The sequence below is a fragment of the Mytilus galloprovincialis genome, chromosome 3 (assembly GCF_965363235.1).
Source record: "Mytilus galloprovincialis chromosome 3, xbMytGall1.hap1.1, whole genome shotgun sequence".
Taxonomy (NCBI): domain Eukaryota; kingdom Metazoa; phylum Mollusca; class Bivalvia; order Mytilida; family Mytilidae; genus Mytilus; species Mytilus galloprovincialis.
Genome location: NC_134840.1, coordinates 102,523,761 through 102,550,245, shown reverse-complemented (window position 1 = coordinate 102,550,245; position 26,485 = coordinate 102,523,761).

The window sequence follows — 26,485 nt, the reverse complement described above, 5'->3', positions numbered from 1 at the left end:
AAACATACTGCGTCATTTTACAACTTTGTTTGGAGTAAATCCTAGAGAATTTAACCGAGAGATTACGGATGACTATCTTTCATACTTTCTTGTCCTATTTCCGATACGAGCGGGCGCATTTACGAAATATTTTGCCTATTAGAAAATTTACGTTTACTTGTATGTGAAGAGACAAGCATAGTGAAATTATGACACGAAGATGATACTTAGTTCGTGGCATGTCTCTAGAACGTGCGGTAATCGTTTGTCTTCCTGTACATGTACATCAATTATTTAAAGGAGTTGTCATTTTTATCAATATAAGATTTTGAGAACACTAAAACACTCCCGCGAAATCGGTGGCATTTCAAGCTTTTAAGCTGTTGTAGGATGATTTATTGTAAAAGATTTTATGTCTGGAGAAAAGGTATCAAAAGCCCTCTCTATTTTTGCCAAAGTCCATTATTTGTTTCCTTTTCTGTTAAATTCCATTATTTTCGAGTATCTGACACTAGACTACAATTACTCTTCCCGTTTGCTACAATGCATTTCTTGGTAAAAGTCAAATTAAATTTTAAAAAATGCACTGCTTCAAACATGAAATAAATGTAACTGCTTATAGACCATTATTATTCTCATAAAATATGTTTCTAGGACAATCCATCAGTGCTTTTTCTTTTGTAGTAGCATGATACATTTCCAATATTCAGTTTCATGGTCTTGTTTGTAAAAAGGCAGAAGGTATCAAAACGGATAGTCATATTCAGTATTAAAAAACACACTGACAACGTCATAGCAAAAAATAACCAATAAACGTTCAAAAGACAAACAAAGAGATAAAAACACATCATAGAAAACTGGTTTAGGTTGCACAACAAGAACCCCACCAACATCTCGAGAGGATCTCGGGTCAAATCATATAAACGCTCTGTGGTACTGTGGTAGACCAAACCTTCATGTTAATACAACATGCAATCCATAAAATTAGACCTCAAAGTGAAATAATTCATAAATAGGTTTATTAATACACAAATAATGAAATGAATCTGAAACATTCGGTGAAAAATTGTATTGGTAAATCGTTTAAATGATTTTAGAACTATTCAGTCTGAAGTGTCACTTTCACATTCTTTGAATCATTCGTATACCCCATCCAACGATGGAAACTCTTTTCTAATTATGTTTACTACACAAGCCGGTAGGATTATTCTGTGTTTCTTGCCAAGTGGTTGACCTTTCCTGACCCAACACACAAACTGACGATAAGCCATAAGCCTGCTTTGTCTGTTAGTAAGTACGCCTGGAGCTCTCCCTCCCTTCCAGTAAGACAAAGTTGACCTTTAAATTTTCTGTCAACATTTTTGATATTTTCGTTCAAATAGCTGAAGAATTAGTACGTGGTGAGAATTAAATTATTTTGATAAGGACATTACTTCCTGAATATTTAAAAAAAAGAAGATCGCTTTGAAAGACCCACTTATATAACTGCAATTGGTAATTACTATCTATTTCAAAAATTCAAGGTCACCGATTCTTATTTAGAATTTTTAATTCATTTACTCGTGTTTATAGGGACATCTTTATTCATAAATTTATTCAATTAAATTAATTCAGTATTTTTTTTTTAACAAAAAATATTCAGCGTCAATAATATTTTTAATTAAACTGAGCTCAGACATGGAAAATATTAAGATTCCCCCGTTTATCATTCATACGAAATGTTGTTCACACCTAGAAAAGTGAACCTTGACGGCTTAAATTCACTGAGAAAAGATCAAAAGATACAAAATGCTAATCTTTTAATTAACTTGAATTTAACCACGCATTCAACAGGTAGTCACTATGTGTCAAAGTACAATACACATTGTCTTTGCTGGGCCGTATTTGCACACTACAAATGTACTAGCAGCACATATTTACTAGCCTGACGTAAAAGGTAAAAAGTACAAACATGCATTTTTAAAACACTACCAGTTATACATGTAAGTTCAAAATATCCGTCGGAAAAAAAAATCATAAAAAAATATTTTATATGATTTACTTGTATCACTATAATCATTTCAGAAAATATTAAAATATTAAAATAAATCGTACATTCTACTTTCAGGCTGAGCGCTGTTCCATCTTAATTATTAGTTGGTTAATAGCTACACCAAACGTCGTCTATGCGCTTACAACAGCGTTATAAGATGATTAACGATTAAGATTTAAAATGAGATTATTTCCACTCCCGGCATGCTTAAAGACTTAAACTACGTCACATAAGTCAGGAAGTTCGAAGAAATAAAATTAATAATTCTTAATTTTCTCCTTTATTGCTGTTCATATCCAGATAAAACTTGGTGAATATGTTTTTTATGGTATTATGGACATAATTAGCTGATAAGTAAAAATTCGCGAATTATCCCTTTAAGACAGTAAAGCTGTTTTATCTTATACTAATTTTGAAATAATGCATGGTTCCCGGAACTCTGGAAGGAACAACACAGGTACTTGTGTATTGTTGTTAACGAGGGACGGAAGATACCAGAGGGACATTAAAACTCATAAATCGAAAAAAAATAACAACGCCATGTCTAAAAATTAAAAAGACAAACAATAATACACAAAACACAACATAGAAAAATAAAGACGAACCCAACCTAAAACAGATAGTGATTTCATGTGCTCAGGAAATTTATACAGATCTTGGTCCACATTTGGCACCTGTCGTGTTGGTTAGGTTAGTACAAACCCGGTAATAATTCTTATTCGGTGTGTCACATTCGTCAATAGGTAACGGGATTGTAGTAACGATATAAGGAACATAACACAAATTGTAAGATACTTTTCCACTGATTATTTTGAAAAATAGAATACTTTCGATAAATAATAATGAAAACTGCACGAAATGGTGTGTAAGGAATTAGATATTGTACGCGATATGTTTATTATGAAGGCTATATTATTACCATTGCTATACATTTATTATTAAAATGACCAACTTTTAATTAAATATTCATAATAGAACAAAGTTTATATTTTCAGAGTATCAATTACAATTGAAGCGGTCATGGAAGATGCAACTGCAACGATTTTACCAGACAAAGTCGACGCTAGACGCTCAGGAGAAGTTTAGAAATGTGCACAGATTAATCGTCATTGGTTGTCCAGGCTCTGGAAAATCTGCATTGGCGTACCATTTAGCGTTCTTTTATGAGCAAAAGGAAGGATATTCTGTTGTCCCTTTGCATTCGCCCGAAGATATTTTCAGGTTTAGAGATAAGACTAGGAAGCAAATTTTTTTATTTGATGATGCTTTTGGTAGTTATTTTGTAGAACCAAGTAATCTTCATAAATGGGGACAGAGGTCAGATTACTTTCTAAGATTTTTGAATACTGACAATTCTAAAATAATACTGACATGTAGGTCCCAAATATATGAAACGAAAGAAGTCCAAGATCTTAAAATAGTAACTGGTATACTCGTTCATACTACAAACAAGGATTTGTCGCTTGTTGAACGCAAGGGAATTTGTAGAATGTACCTATCAGAAAACGAATTAAGCAGTCTTGAAGATGCTGTTATAAGCATGTATCAGTTTTTACCATGGATATGTTCTGCGTATAACAAGTCAACTTCAGATATTGTTAGTTTTTTTAAAAAACCCAGAAACTTTCTTAAAAATGAAATTGATAGGCTTAAATCGCACTCAAGCTATTTCTCGTTAGCTTTGCTAGTTTTATCAAATAACAAGCTAGACAAAAAGGATCTTGAAAACAGTGAATACAGGTTAAAACATTTATTTGAAGAATCGGAACTTCATCAGCAACATTCCAAACAATCTGTTTTATCAGGCTTTCAGAATCTTAAACACATGTTCATTCAAGAAAGTGAATTGTATTTTTTCTGCAGATATGATCAAGTTTTCGATATTATTGTGCATTCAGTTGGATCCACCTTCCCTAGAAGCATTTTAAGGTATGCTCATCCTGAAATCATACGAAGCAGAATACAGTTTAAACGGTTTGGTCACACGTACAGCGAGAATACGATACTAATTAACGGCCATTTAGAGCATATATACTACAATAAGCTTTTGATATTTTTGAAATTTGGGTTAAATTGGGAGGTTTTTGGAAATGTACAATGTCAGTATGAGGACTATAGGAAGGATTTTTTACGTTTCTTAGAAAAACAAAAAAGACCATTTTTTTTCAACAGTTCTAAAAGTCTATCGGCTTTTTACGTTTCTTCCCACCTTGGCTACTATGATTTTTGCAAATTTATCGCAGACAATGATTTTCAACAGCTTTTTGAAGTAAGAAAAGGTAATCATACTTCATTTCATCATATTTGTTTTAAAGGTCATTTCAAAATTGCTGCACTAGTCGTTAAAAAAATTAAAGACCTGAAAATCACGACAAAATTGCTTTGCTCTACAGGATTATTTCATTTGCTGTTCAGCCAATCCTTTATCTCCATCAAATCCTGGTATCATGCGCTCTACGTTACACTTTCAAAAGCTCTGATAGGAGACATAAAGGACAAATGCTGTAGTCACGGTAAAACCCCTCTTCTTATGGCTATTGAACATAACAATATTGACATCATTAATCTCTTACTTCCTTGCTACATTAGTGTGAATCGAGACATTAAAAATATAGGTACGGCGCTTCATTATGCATGCACATTGGGCAGAGCAGAAATTGCGGATCTGCTTATTAACTATGATGCAGATGTTAATAGAAAAAGGAAAAAAGATGGATCAACACCTTTACACTGTTCTTGTCGACATGGGAATGAAACTGTAGTCAATGTTTTATTAAAACATAAAGCGAACATAAACATGTCAAGTAATCAGCAGACTCCGTTACTAGAGGCTTGTTTTTTCTCTCAAACAAAAATAGTTAAAATATTGTTAAAACACGGTGCATCAGCAAACAAGCAAGGTCAGTCTTCTGAAACTCCTTTGCATGTTGCAGCCACGATTGGTAATGCTGAAATAATCAAATTATTATTGAAAGCGAACGCCAAAATGCATTTCGACTTCAACGGGTTAAACCCTCTTCATTTGGCTTGTTCAAAGGGTCATGTTTCCGTAGTTGTCGAACTTCTAAAACATTATGTTCCCGAAACAATTTTTAACAAAGGAAACTTTGGGATATCACCCTTGATTGTGGCATCATCATTTGGTCATGCAGATGTAGTAAGTGTCTTACTGGAAAATGGTGCAGATGTTGATTTCGTCGACGGTAAAGGTAACACTCCTCTCAAATTAGCAATTCGCAATGGTTTTGCAGATGTCACCGAAATTCTTCTCAAAAATGGCGCCAAAATTGATAAGACTTTACACATTGCTTGCGAGCTAGGGAATGAAACAATAGTCAATATGTTACTTAGTAAGCGTGCAGATGTCTTTGAATTAAATGAGAATTATGGAACACCTTTGCATGAAACATGTGGAAGCATACCCGAACTTCCTACCGGTCTATCAACTTCAAGTCTTGAAAAGGACTTTTTAAATGTGTACAATAGTGTTGTCGGTATTGAAAAGTTGTTTACATACATAAAAGACGATATTGAAAGAACTGAATGTGAAGAACTCTATAACCGAAGTCTACACCAAGCATGTTACTATGCTAATAAAACACATGTCAAATTTCTGTTAGAAAACGGGGAAGATGTTAATAAAGCTTATGCTCTAGGTTCGACGCCTCTTTTCATAGCTTGTTTGAGAGGAAATAGTGACGTTGTAGAATTATTGCTAGAAAATGGCGCCAATGTAAATCAACCAAGCATTGATGGATTTACTCCTTTATCTGCAGCTTGCTTCACAGACACAAATAAAACTGTAAGATTATTGCTAGAAACATCAGCAAATGTGAATTGGGAAAATAATTCTGGCTTAGTACCTCTTCATATAGCAGTGAAGACCGGCAATATAAATGTTGTTAAATATCTATTGGAGAAAGGTGCAAATATCAATAAACAAAGCAATAACGGACAAACTTCTCTTTTCATTGCTTGTTACGAAAATCGTGTTGATATTGCAAAACTTCTTTTAAAAAATCACGCAAATGTCAACTTACCATTAAGAAATAACGCAACTCCTCTTGATTTTGTATCGGTAAAGGGACATTTAGAAATTGCAGAGTTGTTACTACAGCACAATGCAAGTGTCAATTACGGCGGAGTTCAATCATTTAATCCACTGTTTCTTGCCCTTCAAAATGGTAAAACTGATGTCGCTAGGATATTACTTAATTGGAAGGCCTCTCTCAGCCGAATATACAAATGTAAATTTACACCTCTGCATAGTTTATTAAAAAACGATTCAAATTTAGAAGACGCTTCACTTCTTTTTATTTTATTTTGGACTAATGCATTACAGTTGTTGTATGCAAACGAGTATGATATTTTAGAACATTGGCTATGGTTAGCCTTACATACTTATCTAATAAATTATATCTTTACGACTCGTCCTTCCATTTTACTGCACAAAGCTTGTTCAGAGGGAAACATAATCATGGTTGAATTTCTACTACGGAGCAATTTAAACGTAAATAAAAGTTATTTAGACTTCAAAACTCCTCTTCATAAAGCATGTCAAAATAGACACATGAATGTAGCAAACTTGCTTTTAATGCATGGGGCTAAAATACAACAAAAAGACGAAAACGGGAAAACCCTATTACACTTCATTTATGAAACTGACGACAGAGAAAACGTTCAAATGCTAGTACAAAATGGTGTATCTATCAATAGGACAGACAGTGATGGACAAACTCCACTTTACATTGCAGCTCAGAATGCAAATATTGAAGTAATGGAATATCTGCTAGAGAACCAATGCTGCGTGAATTCAAATTGCTTGAATGGAAGATCGTCTTTGCATGCATCATGTGCTACAAATAAAACAAAGCCCCTGGCTTTGTTACTTAAGTACGGAGGTCACATTGATGCCATTGACAACTTCGGAAATACACCTCTGCATATTTCTTGCCAGTATGGACATTTTAATGTATCTGAGTTGTTAATTTTACATAATGTCAAAATTAACACGCAGAATTCAGAGGGCGCAACACCGCTTCATATTGCCTGCAGTGAAGGTTATATTGATATAGTTCTGCTTCTTATGAAATGGGGTGTGAACATTAACATTAGAGATATAACAGGAAACACAGCACTTTATTATGCATGTATGAATGGGTATAAGAATATCGCAACTTTGTTATTACAGTATAGACAACCTCTGACTGAGTCTTACAACGAAAGTATAAAATGCTTACAAATATGTATTGATAAGGACTATGCTGATATAATAGAAATTATCATTGTCCGTCGAAAGATATTAACAATTGGTAATTATTTACTCGACAATGGTTGTGAGAACGGGAAATACAATATTGCAGAATTATCTCTAAAGTTCAAGCCATCTGTGAACGTACAAGATGAAAATGGTAAAACACCACTGTTTAAAGCCTCTGAAAATAACCATATAAAAATTGTTATATTATTGTTACGCAATGGCGCTAGAATAGACGACAGGTGTGTTGATGGTATGACGTCCCTATTTGTTGCATGCAAAAATGGTCATACAAAGGTTGCATTAATTTTAATTGAGCAAAAAGCCGACATATACAGGGAAAATAATGAACATTTATTACCGTATCAGGTCGCTTCTCTTCTTGGATATACAGATATTTGTGACATTTTTGAAAAACAAAAGCAAAAACTTCCAAACCACGTTGATCAATCAGTTTATGAAAAATACACAATTTTAAGAAAAAGTGCTGAAAAGTTGCAGAAAAAAAAATCAAACATTCAAGCCATTCTGCCTACCAAACATAAAGAAATAGCAAAAACAATTCTTGCTTTCAAAGGTTTAATAAACAGACAAGATAAATACGGTAGAAGTCCGTTGCACAGAGCTTGTAATGCTGGACGGTCAGAAATTGTTGAACAGCTACTTGAAAACGGTGCAACTTTTTCGAAAGACGAATATGGGTATACTGGTCTTCATTTTGCATGTCTACAAGGACATGAAAAGGTTGTTATTATTTTGTTACGATACAAAGCAAAGTTAGACCAACAAGACAGACACGGTAATACTCCACTTCACTTTGCGTCCCTTGCTGGCTATGCAAAAATAACTGAAATTTTAATAAAAGCAAAGGCAAATATAGGCATTATGAATAATCATAAAGACACTCCCTTATCTTTGGCAATTATTCATAACCATAAAAATGTACTGGAGATTTTATTAAAATATGGTGCTCCTGTCCATACAAGTCATAATTCAGGACTTTTCCCAGTTTCACCTATTACACTTGCTCTTATGTATTTCCGCTTCGATATGTTATCTTCTATTTTAAGAAGTCTCGGTAAATAAGCTTCTCTTATCGCCTTCAAATACAATTATACAACGGGATTGCCAATAACAGCGGTAAGGTTTCCAATTAGTTTTTTTACTGTAAAAAATCATATAGATAATGTATAAAACTTGTAAACGACTAGCAAAATGGCACAAATTTAGCCTTTTTTTTTTATAGATGTTATCAATATATTCAAACTTCAGTAGTTTTAAAGATCTAATTTTGAATAAGATTCGAAACGATGTTGTCTAAAAATCAGGTAGCGTGTCCTGAACCTTGATTTTTTTTCAATACGCAATTTTTAAAAGGTTTGTTTTTGTAAATCAAGGACATGTTTCTTCTATTTCAAAACAAAGGTAGAAAAACGCTTCAAAGACGAAAAAAATAGAAAGATATTTATTAGGTGTTTTTTTTTTTAATGTACTATGGAAAATAAACAAGTTTTCCCATATAAAATCGTTATTAAAGAATAGCTTCTTGAAAAATATGAATTTTCATATACTACTCATGAATAAACAAGTTGTAAAGAGGTAGAAACTATAGAAATTCAGTTTTTTGTATGCACTGAATAAACCCAGGATCATTTTTGGTGTTTTGAATTCTGATAATTTAGTTTTGCATTATTGTATAATATTTGCAAAGTATTACATAAACTATGAAAGATCACACAATTAGACTGACTGTATTTAAGTTTTCGAAAAGACGTTTGGAATTTTAAAATCCCCGTATCTTTATTTAGACAAACACGAGTGAATGGGCGATAGATTTGCAAAAAATGTGGAATTTATTTAAAATATTATTGCATTTTTTTTATATATATTTTAGAGAAATCGTAAGAAAATATCATATACTCTATGTTTATAGTTAAGATAACTTCTGTCTTGTAATGATGTATGTAAGCATTGTAGGCTGAACACTAAACATCTATAATAAAGAAATTGTCAATCATACCAGTTCTTCTTATCTCTAATTTATATATTGTGTTGTGTCTATGTTTTCACAAAAAATGGACTTTGCCGTTATATATTTTTTGTGCATTTCTCAATCGCACATACTTTTATTTCTAATGTTAAACAAAACCTCGGATTTCGGTTTGCCAATGTTTGTTCTGGGACCTTGTTAATGAATCGAATAGTTTTGTTTTGGGCAATTTTATTTTTATTTAAATATCTGTGATACAATGTATTTCTAGAGGAACAGGAATAATTAAATTGACTTTGACGTTGTTAGCGTTTTTCGGGTTTCGGTTGACAGGCAATTCGACTGACGGTACATACATTTAAGTCTAGAACTTTTTTTCTTAATGAAGGAGTTAGCTTTTCTCTGCCCAGTTGAAATTTGATCAACTTCTAAATCTTACCTCTAAATCTAGGCTGTAAATATATTACATATTACATTTTACTTCAAAATTGTTCCTTTCTAGCTCACCCGACTCAAGGGTCAAGTGAGCTATTCTCATCACTTGATGGGCTCCGTTGTCGTTCGTTCACTTTTACAAATATGGTATCCTTTAAAATACTGGCCCAATTAAAACCATGCAAACGTAATTATCATGTCTGTCGACAAACTGCTATCAAGGCTTATAATAGAATATACAGGGAAATGCAATTATTATCTATTATTTTGAAAAGCGTTATGTATAAGGCAAACATATACACAATGTCAGACAGGTCCTTATTGCTCTTTTTGGACGACTATAACATTATTTCTTTTGCCTATTATTCCGAAATTTATAAAAGATTGAGGGAACCTATAAACATCAAACGTTATCAGCAAGACATATTAATCAAATGACTTAAATCGTCAATAGACTCCTTGTTTAATTTATTTATCCCTTGCTATGATATTCACCCACTTTTTATTTGAGGTTAGGACTTTAATTGTTAACAAAGAATATTAGTAACAGTTCTTGTATAAAAATGCATCACCTTTAACAGATGACATTGATAAGAATATAGTATGCATTGATTAAAAATTTTCTTTGATGTTTGTTATATGTACTAAATTTAAGGACATTCTTTGACAATGAAAGACAGTGATAAAGGTGTGCAAAAATATATTTGTTTGAGAAAAATAACGGTTACTGGTAGACAGAAGTAAATGTAATCTCTAAGAACTAAGATCACTAAGAAATTGCAAGTTCACAAACAACACGTTCTGGTAAAACAAATCAAAATAAAATCTCCATATAATATAACTTCCCCCTTTTCATATAGAAAGCAAGAGAGCAAACATATCCTTACTGTTTTTACCAATTGAATTAGCTAGCTAATGAAATGGTCATTAATCGTAAAAGGGTCTATATTGGAAATTTCCGTAAATCACCATAAAAAAGCATTAAGCCCGTAAAATGTCATTCCACCCAGTTGTCCATCGTTCCTATTTTTTTTTATTTTCGGTAATACCCATTTGACGTGGCTCGGTACTTATACATCCCGTCAATGTGTTTGAATTATCTTTCTTTATTTGCTGGTTTGTCTTGTTCGTGTGACTCTTCATGTTTCTTTGGTAAATGTGACGTGGCTCTGTACTTTTAAGCATCCCCTCATTATGTTTTTGTTCTATCGAAATGCCATTATCTTAATGTTCTGTTATGATTTTAAAATACTACAAAACTAGTTTATATCAATGTGATGTTTGTAATATCTTTCATATTTCCTGGTGTCCTTTGTGCTAGTTTTTGTGTTTCTTTGGTACATATGACCTATTTTTGTACTTTTAATATCCCACCATATATGTTATTGTTCTATAATGTCATTATGTTATTGTTCTATTATAATGTCATTATGTTATTGTTCTATTATAATGTCATTATGTTATTGTTCTTTTATAATGTCATTATGTTATTGTTCTATAATTATATTGAAAATAATTTGAACGAAATTTTTTTTTATATCTCTTCCTGTCTGACGTAACATGCAGTAACATCAAACAAACGACTCTCCACTCGAGTTGATGTGAACCTCGCCATGCAGTCATTTGGGTTGATTTTAAATACATATATAAAGGCAACAGTAGTATACCGCTGTTCAAAACTCATAAATCCATGGACAAAAAACAAAATCGGGGTAAAAAACTAAAACCGAGGGAAACGCATTAAATATAAGAGGAGAACAACGACACAACACTAAAATGAAAATAACACAGAAACGGACCAAGCATCAGACAAAATCCCACGCGAATAACAAATATAACATCAAAACCAAATACATGAATTTGGGGTAGACAAGTACCGTGACACGTCTTATCGCAATGTGAATTTACACTTAAAAATAAGAGAAAACAAACGACGCAACGTTAAAATGTAACACATACAGAAACGAACAATAATATAACAATGGCCATATTCCTGACTTGGTACAGGACATTTTTAAAGGAAAAAATGGTGGGTTGAAGTATCAATGCACGTGGTTGTTAAATTTCATATTTCCTTTTTTGTGCTTCTTTGTAATATATTTAAAATTGAGAATGGAAATTGGGAATGTGTCAAAGAGACAATAGAGCAGACAACAGACGAAGGCCACCGATTGGTTTTCGATGCAGCGAGAAGCTACACATATATATATCTATTTGTTTGTTTTTTGTTATGATTCAGATTGTGACACGGTGATGATGGCTGTATATCTATTTTGACTGTTTTGCATTTTATGTCTGTTTTGTTCACGCATCGTTATACTAGTAAATATAATGGAATTTGATGCGACTGTCATACAAGTCAGAGGTTTAGCGCTATAAAACTAGGTTCGATCCACCATTTTCCATATTTGAGAATGCCTGTACCAAGTCAGGAATATGACAGTTGTTGTCCATTCGTTTGATCTGTTTTATCATTTGCCATTTCGTTAGGGACTTTCCGTTTTGAATTTTCATCGGAGTTAATATTTTTGTTATTTAACTTTTTTTTACTTACGAGGGCCTGTAGTCGTGTTACACTTAGTCTAGAAATTTTTATGAACCCATGATTTTGATTGGTACCCAGTGGAGGAAATGATTAGATGTGGTATGATTGCCAATGAGACAACTTTCCACAAGAGACCAAACGACACAGAAATTAATAACTACATGTAACTTTACATGTGTGTGAATCTGAAACCTTCTTTACACTTCTGCCCAATATGTCTATATCTTTTTTGGTTTAAGCTCATTGCCTGTTATTATCTTTCATCGAATTAAACAAAATTTTAAGTTGTATTTCACTTAGATTTTTAAGGTCACACATGATAAGGGTATTTTGGTAACACGTTTCTCGGGAAGGGATGTTATTGATAAGGATAAGTGCACTAGCTTCAAATTGCCAAATCTGAGAATTAAATTTTAGTGAGGGCAGTGAATAAAGCTTGCTTCGTGAGAATGTGATAATACCCACCGACTTATATAACTTAGATGACAGTTGTTTATAGATACATCAATGATAGAAGTTGATTTATAAGCACGATGAACCATGATTGCATCATGCATTAAAACAATGTTATAATTAATCATCATACTCACTGTACCACAGAAAGGACACGATGGTTTATATATAGTATCAAATATGTGACTGGGAAACTATCACAATTGCTATCAAGACGTTTAGATTTAAAATCGTCATCATTGGGATCCACCTACACGTATTTGAAAGAGGGACGAAAGATACCAGAGTGACATTCAAACTCATAGATCGAAAATAAACAGACAACATCATGGCTAAAAAAAAACAGAAAAAGACGAACAGAAAAACAAAAGTACACAAGCCACAACATAGTAAACTAATGACTAAGAAACACGAACCCCACCAAAAACTGGTGCTTCGTAAGAATAAGCAAATTCTGCTCTACATGTGGCAACCGTCGCGTTTTTCGTGTTATTACAAACCCGATAAATAGTCTTATTCGGTGGGTCACATTCGTGGAAAGAGAACGGGATTATAGTTACGACCTTAGGAACATATCCGATATTATTTGTGAAACGGATATTCTGTAACGGTCAACCAACTCGTGATAGCTTTCCTCTATCACCTCTTTTGTCATAAAGTTTTGTATTCAACCAACCCTCATTTCTACATGTAAGTCAAGATATGTTGCAGACGTAACTGTATTTGTTGTATCCTTTATCTCTAGTTCCATGGGATAGATGAGTTCAACATAGTCACCAAATTTTGAATTATTTATTGAAAGAACATCATCTGTATAGCGGAAATTAAAGTAAAGGATATTGCTAACTTCTTACTAAGAAATTTTTGTGTGAAGCCAAAAAAAGAATAAAGGAACAAAGCGGCAAGAAAATGGGCATATGTGGTTCCCATGGGAATGCCAAGTGTTTGTTGAAAAACCCGTCCTCTCAACGCAACACATGTGTTGTCAGTCAAGAAATCAAGCATCTTTTTAATGTGGATTTCAGATATTTTTTTGTTTAAATCAGAGTGATGTTTTTCAAAGTAAGGTTTATACCTCCCTGAGTCAAGATACTTGAATCTACGTTGGCCGTTTTTTGTTATGAAACAAAGATTCACGCCACCTCTAGAATAGGTAGTTTCATAATAACTTTGAAGCCCGGCTTTGATTGCTGATAACATTGATGTTAATAATTTAGATCGATGTTTCAGGTCAGTGTAAAAATAGGTTTAAAATATAATAGGAACAGACTGATATATACAGTATGGAGTAAATTTCGATTAATCTTCTACACAATTAAGGATATTGCCTAAATTGGTAGTAAACTTTATTAGCAACAGACAGTTTTACAAAATCCAATTTTCAGTTTACAACCACAATTCAACAGAGAATTGAGTTCCGAATATGCAAGTAAATACAGCATCATAGAAATATTATGAACACCAATTGACTTTTATTTATATGAAAAAGGTCACTGCCAAGAGCAAAATGTGATTTTTTATTCGAGGAGGAGATTGAAAACATTCATAACATTAACCAAGCTTCAGGAACAACTAACCAGAATACCAATACAAGACCCACCAACTTTGCAACTATAGGGTATCGAAGCTCCGTTTTCAGACTCCAATATTCTCAGTTTTGTGTAAAAAATATGTGATACAAGATGACATTTACTACCCGTATGGTTTATTTTTTATCGTTGATACGAGCACTCATAGAAAGAATAGAATTATCTTCCTGCATAAAATATTGATAATAAGTTTCATTTTCATTTTTTTTACGTCTGATATATGCATGCCGTTCATAAGTTTGCTAAAGCTTCTTTCCGTTCACGGAATACTACTGTATACTCTACCTTTATTTACCGACATGGTAACACTCATACCAGTTACAAGATTAGTTGAATTTGAATTTGGATCAATATTTTGGTCATGTGAGAACTAGTAAATACAGCATCTGTTATCAGCAGTAATCAGGTTATGCAATTTTTACATTTAGCAAATGAAACCGTTTTGTTTAGAGCCAGTTAAAATCAAAGTTTCTTGAAGCTGAATTGTGTGTTGTCGCGTGCAAGAATATTGGTTTTGTCATTAGCATCATGACCTGGAGTTGACGCTTCCGTAGTATATAGCCATGCGTCGTGATGAAAGATACATGTGACATTTCAGACGACGCCATGTTCGTGTTGACGTATGTTTCAAACATTTTTGTGGTAAGTGAATGATATTCAGGGAGGGTGTAGGGGGAGTAGGTCCACCAGTGATCACATCGATCAAGTGATAGTAAAAACCAAGAAGACGGTACGAAGAGGATATTCAAAAATTATTAGTTGAGAGAAACTAAGTACGCAACGCAATGACTATTTGACAGATATCAACAAATAGAAAAGCAAAATATTAAGAGAAAAATATAGATTGAATGCACAACGCGTTAATTCAGAAATGGACATAGTGCATAGCTTCATTATCAGTGCTCGATATTTGAATTCTCTGACATCAATATATACTCGAAAAATAATGTGTGTGTTTGCAATTGTTTTCATTAGGAGTGACTTCTTTATCTTTTCACTTTTCCATTGAAAGACCTTTTCCTTTTAGTTATGGTTACTAGTATTATTTTCTTACACCTATTTCTTCTTGTGCGATATGGTTGTTTTACAAGATGTGATATCGAACCGTTTATACGCTTTTGTTTAGCTGAACAATATTCTTTGTAAGAGTTATCTCCTAAAACACTGTTTTTACTTGTGTCCACTTTGCCTTCCCAACCGTACAAACTAATTCAAGGTCAGTGGTCAAGGTCATATTCTAAATTTTCATTTGGCTTATTATCACTTCTTTTAAAAAAACACTACAAGATATCGACAACATTTTTTTTTATTAAATAGTTAATTGCGACATATCGTAACTCATACATTTTGTTGAAAGGGTGCGTAGACATAAAATGGATGCCCCTCTTAAATTTACAATTTGGCGTAAAGTGATATAACTCATTAACCATACATAGTACAGACACGGTGTGTATGGTTGTCCTGCGAGAGAATGTTCTGTGCTGGTGATTCGGTCCTGACGGGTGCTGGTGATCAATGAAAAAATGTAAACAGAGACGAAAATGATGATTTTTGACGTTTTCACTCATAAAAAATAGAAGAAACAGTTGAGATTTTTCAATTTTGTTTCTTATGGGTTCATATGTAAAGCATTTAAAAGTTGACCCTCTAAACTGTTTCAGTAAGCGTAACACAAAAATGCTCATTTTCAGAAAATCTCGAACTGAAAAAATAAAACAAAAATCCTCATAGAGTCCGCTTTCTATACCGGAATCCACACGACAAAACTATTTTGTGAAAAAACATTGCAATTTATTAAAATTAAGCATTTTTTCAATTTATTCATGTCCTGATACTGTGCTGGTGGGTCCTGTCATTGTGCTGGTGGGTCCTGATACGGTGCTGGTGATTTTGGATAAGAAGTTGCTCATATTTGAAACAAATGTTACAAAATCAATAAAATTGGGCAGATAATTATTGTCAATAGGATCTATGACTCCTATTTTAGCTCTTGTGCATCCATTTGGCTGTTTAATATGTGTTTTCAAATGATCGTTTCTTATATTACACAATTGCATAACAGGGCAACCTCTTTCGTCCAATATCAGATAACAATATATACTATCTGAAATAAAAATAGTTTTATTAAGATATTAAATGCCCCTTACATTGATGCTTCAACAATGATCAAAGCCCATGCTGCATAGACATGTTTGTTAGCGCTCCGCATACCACTCCCCACTTACTCACCCCCCCCCCCCCCCCCCAGTGGTGTAGCAACACAACAATTTATCACAAAAATAATAACACAAAGACACACATTATTGAACAACAAATGCTCACAGGTACTGAAAGCTAGTTCAAAGCCGCATTTTCAACTAATAGATAAACCATGTTCTCATATGCAAAAATCCCAATCGTGTCGATTAAAAAGTCTCAAAACTTAAGTTCACATTTTAATGTTTGATTAAGCAGAACTTTAATTAAAAGTGTGCAGTGAATCTTGTGCTCACAAAAGTTATTGTCATAATTATGTTTACATAAGACAACCGATATTATCATGATGCTTGATTTCTTGATTGACAACATATTTGTTACGTTCGGAGGACGTGTTTTTCAACAGACTGTCGGCATCCAAATGGGAACAAACTGTGCCCCTCTACTTGCTGACTTGTTTCTTTATTATTATGAGGCTGACTTCATGCAGGAACTTCTTAGGAAGAAAGATAAGAAGTTAGCAATATCCTTTAACTCTACTTTCCACTATATAGATGACGTTCTTTCACTAAACAATTCAAAATTTGGTGACTATGTGGAACGCATCTATCCCATCGAATTGGAGATAAAAGGATACTACAGATACAGTTAAGTCGGCTTCATATCTTGACTTATATCTAGAAATTGACAATGAGGGTCGGTTGAAGACAAAACTTTACGACAAAAGAGATGATTTCAGCTTTCCAATTGTGAACTTTCCATTTCTAAGTAGCAACATTCCAGCAGCACCTGCATACGGGGTATATATCTCCCAATTGATACGATATTCCCGTGCTTGCATTTCCTATCATGATTTTATTGATAGAGGGTTACTGCTCACAAGGAAGCTATTAAACCAAGAGTTCCAAATGGTGAAGTTGAAATCATACCTTCGTAAATTTTACGGACGGCATCACGAGTTGGTTGACCGTTATGGAATAACCGTTTCACAAATGATATCGGATATGTTCCTTACGTCGTAACTACAATCCCCTTCCCTTTCATGAATTTGACCTACCGAATTAGACTATTTACCGGATTTGTAATCACATAAGCAACACGACGGGTGCCGCATGTGGAGCAGGATCTGCTTACCCTTCCGGAGCACCTGAGATCACCCCTAGTTTTTGGTGGGGTTCGTGTTGTTTATTCTTTAGTTTTCTATGTGTGTTATGTGTACTATTGTTTTTCTGTTTGTCTTTTTTCATTTTTAGCCATGGCGTTGTCAGTTTGTTTTAGATTTATGAGTTTGACTGTCCCTTTGGTATCTTTCGTCCCTCTTTTATAAAGGAATTAAGATAGTACCAAGAAATATTTTACAGTTCACTTTAATTATCATGAATGGAAGGAAATGGTACGGAAGTTTACATAGGACAAAAAGAAATTGATAGTATTTTTTGGCGAAAGACTTAAACGCTTCTTTGCATTATATAGTAAAACTCTTCTTTAAAAGCATGCAAAAAATAACTTTGATTGACTTGCTTGCTATGTTTGCTCCAAGGATATTTTCAAACAATAGGTAGGCGGAGTTTCATTAAATACTGGGATATGATTGGACAAATACAAACTGACAGGAATTGAAGTTAATGTTTATTGTCCAAACAAATTCTAGTATATAGTAAACATACTACTTACCTGTCGTTTACAACCATCCAAACAATCATAGCAAGCAATTTAATCAAGGTTTGCTTTGCATGTATTTATAGAAGAGCTGTAAATTCTAAAAAAAAATAATCTTGTTGTCGTAGATGGTTAAATCCTCAACAAAATATCATTAACTTTGTTGGAACGAATAAAGGTTTTAAATCAAATTTTCGTGGACTTTTTAGCTTCCACCCTGACGAGGCATGTTAGCTGTTCGTATGCTGTTGCACCTGACGCACCGAAACTTTCACATTTCCATCTTCTTTTCTGAAATATTTTACCCAGCTCATACTTGACAGGATTGTTATTCTAGTAAAAGGTGTAACCAATGAATTGAACACAAGGTAAAAATTCCACAATACTATATAATTCATTTTATGTGTCAATTTGTTCAAAAAAATCGAAAAGAAGAGAGTTTTTTAATGTCATGGTTATCTGTCGCTATCTAGATATATGCTTAGCATTTATTTCAGATGACATGGACTCCTCACCCAGGTGACCCTGCTGCCTTTCATAACTTTATCCGTATACAATTATTTTAAAGGCTGCAACTCGTATTTTTGTATTTAAATGATTAGTTGTAACGAGAATATTTGTGGTGAATGGAAACTGTGAGGTCAAAATCTTAAATTGCTTATAAATGTTGCTGGACCCAGTTTCGTTATCTGATCTGAATTTTCTGAAATGTGCAAGGTAGATAGACATTTTGATATGTTTTACTCGGTAAGTTTGCCCCAATCGCTTGGACTTTTGCAATATTACAGCCAATTTCAATGAGTGTGTAGACAAAGGGATTATACTTTGGTTATCTTGCTTGCTGAACAGAAAAGTCATTGTAAGTTATGTTAACTACCCTACTTTAAGAGTAGACTAGTCCGACAAATGACACATCTTTCTGTCTGTAGGACCAGGCTACTTCGAAAGGAGGGTACTTTACCTTACCTAACAATGACTCACGGTTTAGCTAACAAGCTATTTTGGAATTTTGAAATGAAAAAGCTAAGAAATCTTAGTTTTGTTAGTGTGTACTAGGTTTTCGAAAAAAAATACCTGATAACCCTTCAGACAAAAACAAAATGTTGAAAATATCTTGCAGATACAGCAAGTGATTCTTAATAGCTATAAGATACATTTTTCTTTTAAAATACAACTTTTAAATCTTGCGGGAAACTATTCCAAGCTTAAAACTTTCACTGTAACCTCGCTTTAACTTATCCCCCATCCCCCCCCCCCCCCCCGAAAAAAAAACCAAAACAATCAAACCCGCAATACGATTGTCATTCTTATAGTCAGCACTCAATTGTTCACAAACAAATGTGTTTAAAGCTGCTAAAGACATATGATTCAAACGCTCAGTAAGTCCTTTGTTCTATATTTTTGCTCTCCATTTTTATGCAAAACCTTTTACATTTTTATTTTATCGGTTATTGTTGAAGGTCGTACGATGACGTATGGTTGTTAACACATACTTTCTTTGGTTTCTTATGGAAATTTTTCCATTGACAACAAACATACCACATCATCTGCATTATATAAGTATTGTATAAATTACAAACGTATTTTGGTAATCTTGTAAAATGATCGTAATCCCGAAAATCGTTAACATATTTTCTTATCTTAAAAGGGGCAAGAAGGGTTCCATCAACAGGCCAATAAATAAAATTACAGTTAATTTAAAAAAAAATAAAAAAAAAATAGGTGTATTTTTTCTCTCATAATAACAGTAAACAGATTCACAACAATGTCAATTTCAAGAAAGCAGACAACAGTTAATTAGTCAATAACAATGCAGCATCAATGATCTTGAATGTATGCTTCTTTTAACTAAAATATAAAGGCACAGAACCAGGACATTGGAGCACAGTACCAGGATCGTTTTTCTTATCACCAGCACAGCGTCAGGACAATTCCGTTTAACGAACTTGTACGACTTTTGCAATTTAGTATTGTTGTAATATACTTTGCATAGTACTTATGACGGATCAGAGAAAAATTAAGCAACAAAACAGTCGTTTTATTGCCGTTCTGATACAATGTAAACAAACCCACCAGCACAGAATCAGGACCCACCAGCACCTGACAGGACGAAATCACCAGCACAGTACGTTCTCTCGCAGGACAACCATACCCACCGTGACAGACCTAGGTTCTTTTGATTTGAGGTTCTTGGTTTATGACCTTGAAATTGAGCTCAAGGTCATTTAAAAATATGACGTTCTAGATACTGACTTTTGATTTAAATTTATATTGATATGAATGAATTCGATTACAAGCTATATGACCTTGAAAATCAAACTGGAAGTGACCTTGTGTTAACCTGAAAATGCTATTTTTTGTTTACTAATTTCATGTTAAAGTACATTGAACAATGCATTTTTGAAAACAGTGTCAAATAAACTATCAAATAATACCAAAAATTATATTTTTCAGACCGCAAGTATCAAATGACCTCCATTTATTTCAAACAAAATTAGTTAAAACCATATATTTTTGTAACAGCAAACAATGAGCTATCTATCGACACTAAAACTGACATTTTTCATAATAAAATGTATCGTTAGGGTTGGAAAAACCTGCAATTGTTTTATGAACAATTGCTTTTTAACTTTTTTGTGTTTGTGTTTATTTTTGCTTAATACAAATATGTAACTCGAGTAAAACCCGAAATTAAGGAAATTACATGAACTCCGATAGGAGATATACTGGATTTATCTACATGGTAAGACGCTATGCATAGCAATAGTGGAATATTATATATACCCTTTCCTCCGAAAAATTACAAAATTCAAAGATCTGCCATAGATTTGGAGAATACAAAAATCTGCCATAAATTTGGAGAAAACAAAAATCTGCCATAGATTTGAAGAAAACAAAAATCTGCCGTAGATTTGAAGAAAACAAAAATCTGTCATAGATTTGGAGAAAACAAAGATCTGCCGTAGATTTGATTTGTTTCGCGTCGGTAACGTCGAATTTGCCATTGATTAGAAATCTGCCATGGATTTGGAACCCGCTATAGATTTGAGTCCTACATATAAACAGAGTCAGTAAATTTCATATTGGGTGAGAGCGAAGTCAGTAAATTCCATATGGGTTTCGCTCTATATCGCATGAGGTCACTAACACACTGTGTAACTATTAATATTCCACTATTGCTATGCATAGCGTCTTACCATGTAGATAAATCCAGTATATCTCCTATCGGAGCTCATGTAATTTCCTTAATTTCGGGTTTTACTCGAGTTACATATTTGTATTAAGCAAAAATAAACACAAACACAAAAAAGTTAAAAAGCAATTGTTCATAAAACAATTGCAGGTTTTTCCAACCCTAACGATACATTTTATTATGAAAAATGTCAGTTTTAGTGTCGATAGATAGCTCATTGTTTGCTGTTACAAAAAGATATGGTTTTAACTAATTTTGTTTGAAATAAATGGAGGTCATTTGATACTTGCGGTCTGAAAAATATAATTTTTGGTATTATTTGATAGTTTATTTGACACTGTTTTCAAAAATGCATTGTTCAATGTACTTTAACATGAAATTAGTAAACAAAAAATAGCATTTTCAGGTTAACACAAGGTCACTTCCAGTTTGATTTTCAAGGTCATATAGCTTGTAATCGAATTCATTCATATCAATATAAATTTAAATCAAAAGTCAGTATCTAGAACGTCATATTTTTAAATGACCTTGAGCTCAATTTCAAGGTCATAAACCAAGAACCTCAAATCAAAAGAACCTAGGTCTGTACTATGTATGGTTAATGAGTTATATCACTTTACGCCAAATTGTAAATTTAAGAGGGGCATCCATTTTATGTCTACGCACCCTTTCAACAAAATGTATGAGTTACGATATGTCGCAATTAACTATTTAATAAAAAAAAATGTTGTCGATATCTTGTAGTGTTTTTTTAAAAGAAGTGATAATAAGCCAAATGAAAATTTAGAATATGACCTTGACCACTGACCTTGAATTAGTTTGTACGGTTGGGAAGGCGAAGTGGACACAAGAAAAAACAGTGTTTTAGGAGATAACTCTTACAAAGAATATTGTTCAGTTAAACAAAAGCGTATAAACGGTTCGATATCACATCTTGTAAAACAACCATATCGCACAAGAAGAAATAGGTGTAAGAAAATAATAACCATAACTAAAAGGAAAAGGTCTTTCAATGGAAAAGTGAAAAGATAAAGAAGTCACTCCTAATGAAAACAATTGCAAACACACACATTATTTTTCGAGTATATATTGATGTCAGAGAATTCAAATATCGAGCACTGATAATGAAGCTATGCACTATGTCCATTTCTGAATTAACGCGTTGTGCATTCAATCTATATTTTTCTCTTAATATTTTGCTTTTCTATTTGTTGATATCTGTCAAATCGTCATTGCGTTGCGTACTTAGTTTCTCTCAACTAATAATTTTTGAATATCCTCTTCGTACCGTCTTCTTGGTTTTTACTATCACTTGATCGATGTGATCACTGGTGGACCTACTCCCCCTACACCCTCCCTGAATATCATTCACTTACCACAAAAATGTTTGAAACATACGTCAACACGAACATGGCGTCGTCTGAAATGTCACATGTATCTTTCATCACGACGCATGGCTATATACTACGGAAGCGTCAACTCCAGGTCATGATGCTAATGACAAAACCAATATTCTTGCACGTGACAACACACAATTCAGCTTCAAGAAACTTTGATTTTAACTGGCTCTAAACAAAACGGTTTCATTTGCTAAATGTAAAAATTGCATAACCTGATTACTGCTGATAACAGATGCTGTATTTACTAGTTCTCACATGACCAAAATATTGATCCAAATTCAAATTCAACTAATCTTGTAACTGGTATGAGTGTTACCATGTCGGTAAATAAAGGTAGAGTATACAGTAGTATTCCGTGAACGGAAAGAAGCTTTAGCAAACTTATGAACGGCATGCATATATCAGACGTAAAAAAAATGAAAATGAAACTTATTATCAATATTTTATGCAGGAAGATAATTCTATTCTTTCTATGAGTGCTCGTATCAACGATAAAAATAAACCATACGGGTAGTAAATGTCATCTTGTATCACATATTTTTAACACAAAACTGAGAATATTGGAGTCTGAAAACGGAGCTTCGATACCCTATAGTTGCAAAGTTGGTGGGTCTAGTATTGGTATTCTGGTTAGTTGTTCCTGAAGCTTGGTTAATGTTATTAATGTTTTCAATCTCCTCCTCGAATAAAAAATCACATTTTGCTCTTGGCAGTGACCTTTTTCATATAAATAAAAGTCAATTGGTATTCATAATATTTCTATGAAGCTGAATTTACTTGCATATTCGGAACTCAATTCTCCGTTGAATTGTGGTTGTAAACTGAAAATTGGATTTTGTAAAACTGTCTGTTGCTAATAAAGTTTACTACCAATTTAGGCAATATCCTTAATTGTGTAGAAGATTAATCGAAATTTACTCTATACTGTATATATCAGTCTGTTCCTATTATATTTTAAACCTATTGCACACTGACCTGAAACATCGATCTAAATTATTAACATCAATGTTATCAGCAATCAAAGCCGGGCTTCAAAGTTATTATGAAACTACCTATTCTAGAGGTGGCGTGAATCTTTGTTTCATAACAGAAAATGGCCAACGTAGATTCAAGTATCTTGACTCAGGGAGGGATAAACCTTACTTTGAAAAACATCACTCTGATTTAAACAAAAAAATATCTGAAATTCACATTATAAAGATGCTTGATTTCTTGACTGACAACACATTTGTTGCGTTGAGAGGACGGGTTTTCAACAAACACTTGGCATTCCCATGGGAACCACATATGCCCCTGTTCTTGCCGCTTTGTTCCTTTATTCTTATGAGGCTGGCTTCACACAAAAATTTCTTAGTAAGAAGTTAGCAATATCCTTTACTTTAATTTCCGCTATATAGATGATGTTCTTTCAATAAATAATTCAAAATTTGGTGACTATGTTGAACTCATCTATCCCATGGAACTAGAGATAAAGGATACAACAAATACAGTTACGTCTGCAACATATCTTGACTTACATGTAGAAATGAGGGTTGGTTGAATACAAAACTTAATGACAAAAGAGGTGATAGAGGGAAGCTATCACGAGTTGGTTGACCGTTACAGAATATCCGTTTCACAAATAATATCGGATATGTTCATAAGGTCGTAACTATAATCCCGTTCTCTTTCCACGAATGTGACCCACCGAATAGGACTATTTATCGGGTTTGTAATAACACGAAAAACGCGACGGTTGCCACATGTAGAGCACAATTTGCTTATTCTTACGAAGCACCAGTTTTTGGTGGGGTTCGTGTTTCTTAGTCATTAGTTTACTATGTTGTGGCTTGTGTACTTTTGTTTTTCTGTTCGTCTTTTTCTGGGTTTTTTTTTAGCCATGATGTTGTCTGTTTATTTTCGATATATGAGTTTGAAAGTCACTCTGGTATCTTTCGTCCCTCTTTCAAATACGTGTAGGTGGATCCCAATGATGACGATTTTAAATCTAAACGTCTTGATAGCAATTGTGATAGTTTCCCAGTCACATATTTGATACTATATATAAACCATCGTGTCCTTTCTGTGGTACAGTGAGTATGATGATTAATTATAACATTGTTTTAATGCATGATGCAATCATGGTTCATCGTGCTTATAAATCAACTTCTATCATTGATGTATCTATAAACAACTGTCATCTAAGTTATATAAGTCGGTGGGTATTATCACATTCTCACGAAGCAAGCTTTATTCACTGCCCTCACTAAAATTTAATTCTCAGATTTGGCAATTTGAAGCTAGTGCACTTATCCTTATCAATAACATCCCTTCCCGAGAAACGTGTTACCAAAATACCCTTGTGTATTTTTGCAATTTTTGTATATATTTTTGTGGTAATTTTCAATAGTTTTGAAAATTCATAATGGCAAGTAATCCTATTTGTAAGTCTTTACAAAAGCAAGTGACTGAATTGCAGAATAGAATTAAAGAATTATCTTGGAAACCTAGTGTTGAAAATGAAGTGAAAAGGACACCATCGAACGAAAAGAATGTTGTATATGTGCAGAAAGATAGAAAGGTTCCGAAGTTTTCTGGGTATAATTTTCCCGTTGAAGATTGGATTGAAGATGTAAATACTGTGTTACATGCACGTGAGATGTCCCGTCAAGAACGAGCGGATTTTATATATTTACAACTTGAAGGTTCTGCTAAAGATGAAGTGAAATACCGTTCTCATCTAGATGGACAAAGTCCAGATCAAATTTTAGAAATTTTACAAGATGCCTTTGGTGTAAAGGATAACATTAACTAAACTACAGAATAATTTTTTGGACCGTGTGCAAAAGCCAAATGAATCACTCAGGGAATATTCGTATGTGTTAATGGATTTAATGAGTAAAATTACAAATAAAAATTCTACTTGGATGCCTAATAAAGAGAAAACATTGTGCGACCAATTTTCACAAAATGTACAAGACAGCTACTTAAGAAAACATCTGAAACAAATAGTTCGTGCACAATCTCACCACCATTTTAGATTTACGTGAAGAAGCTATTATGTGGTCCGAGGAGGAAGAATATAAAGATAAAAGATACAACACAAAGACGAAAAGTGAAACAACCGATACTGTACCAGAAGAACCTACAACTGATGTTTGCGCTAGTAAGGATAAAACTGACAGTAGTAGTGAACAATCCGATAAATTCAATCAGTTATTGGGTATTGTCCAAAAACAAAGTGAACAGATTGAAACATTAACAAAGATCGTTAATACAAAGCAACAGTCAACAAGTTATAACAGTAGATACAATAGGTTTAAGCCACAACGACGTACTTTGTTATGTTTTAGATGTAATGAACCAGGTCACAAGATTGCATACTGTCCAGTTGTAAATTCCAAGAAGTCGGGAAACGGGTAGTGTCTACTGTGAAGATTCCCATTGTAGATGATAACCATATGGACTCAATTCAAGCTGATCGTTTAGTGGGTAAATGTCCAACAGTTAGTGCTTACGTTGCAGGATTTAAAGTTAACTGTCTAGTCGACACTGGGTCAACTGTTACAACAGTTACAGAGTCGTTTTATAACCGTTGTCTAAGGAGGTGTACTAATCTACAAACGGATATTACGTTTAATCTGAAAGGTGCAAATGGACATTGTATACCGTATATATATAGGATATGTTGAAGTAGATATTGACATTATGGGCCAACGTTTGCCGAACAGAGGTGTTCTGATTGTGAAGGATCCTATCGACAGTTATACCCGTATAA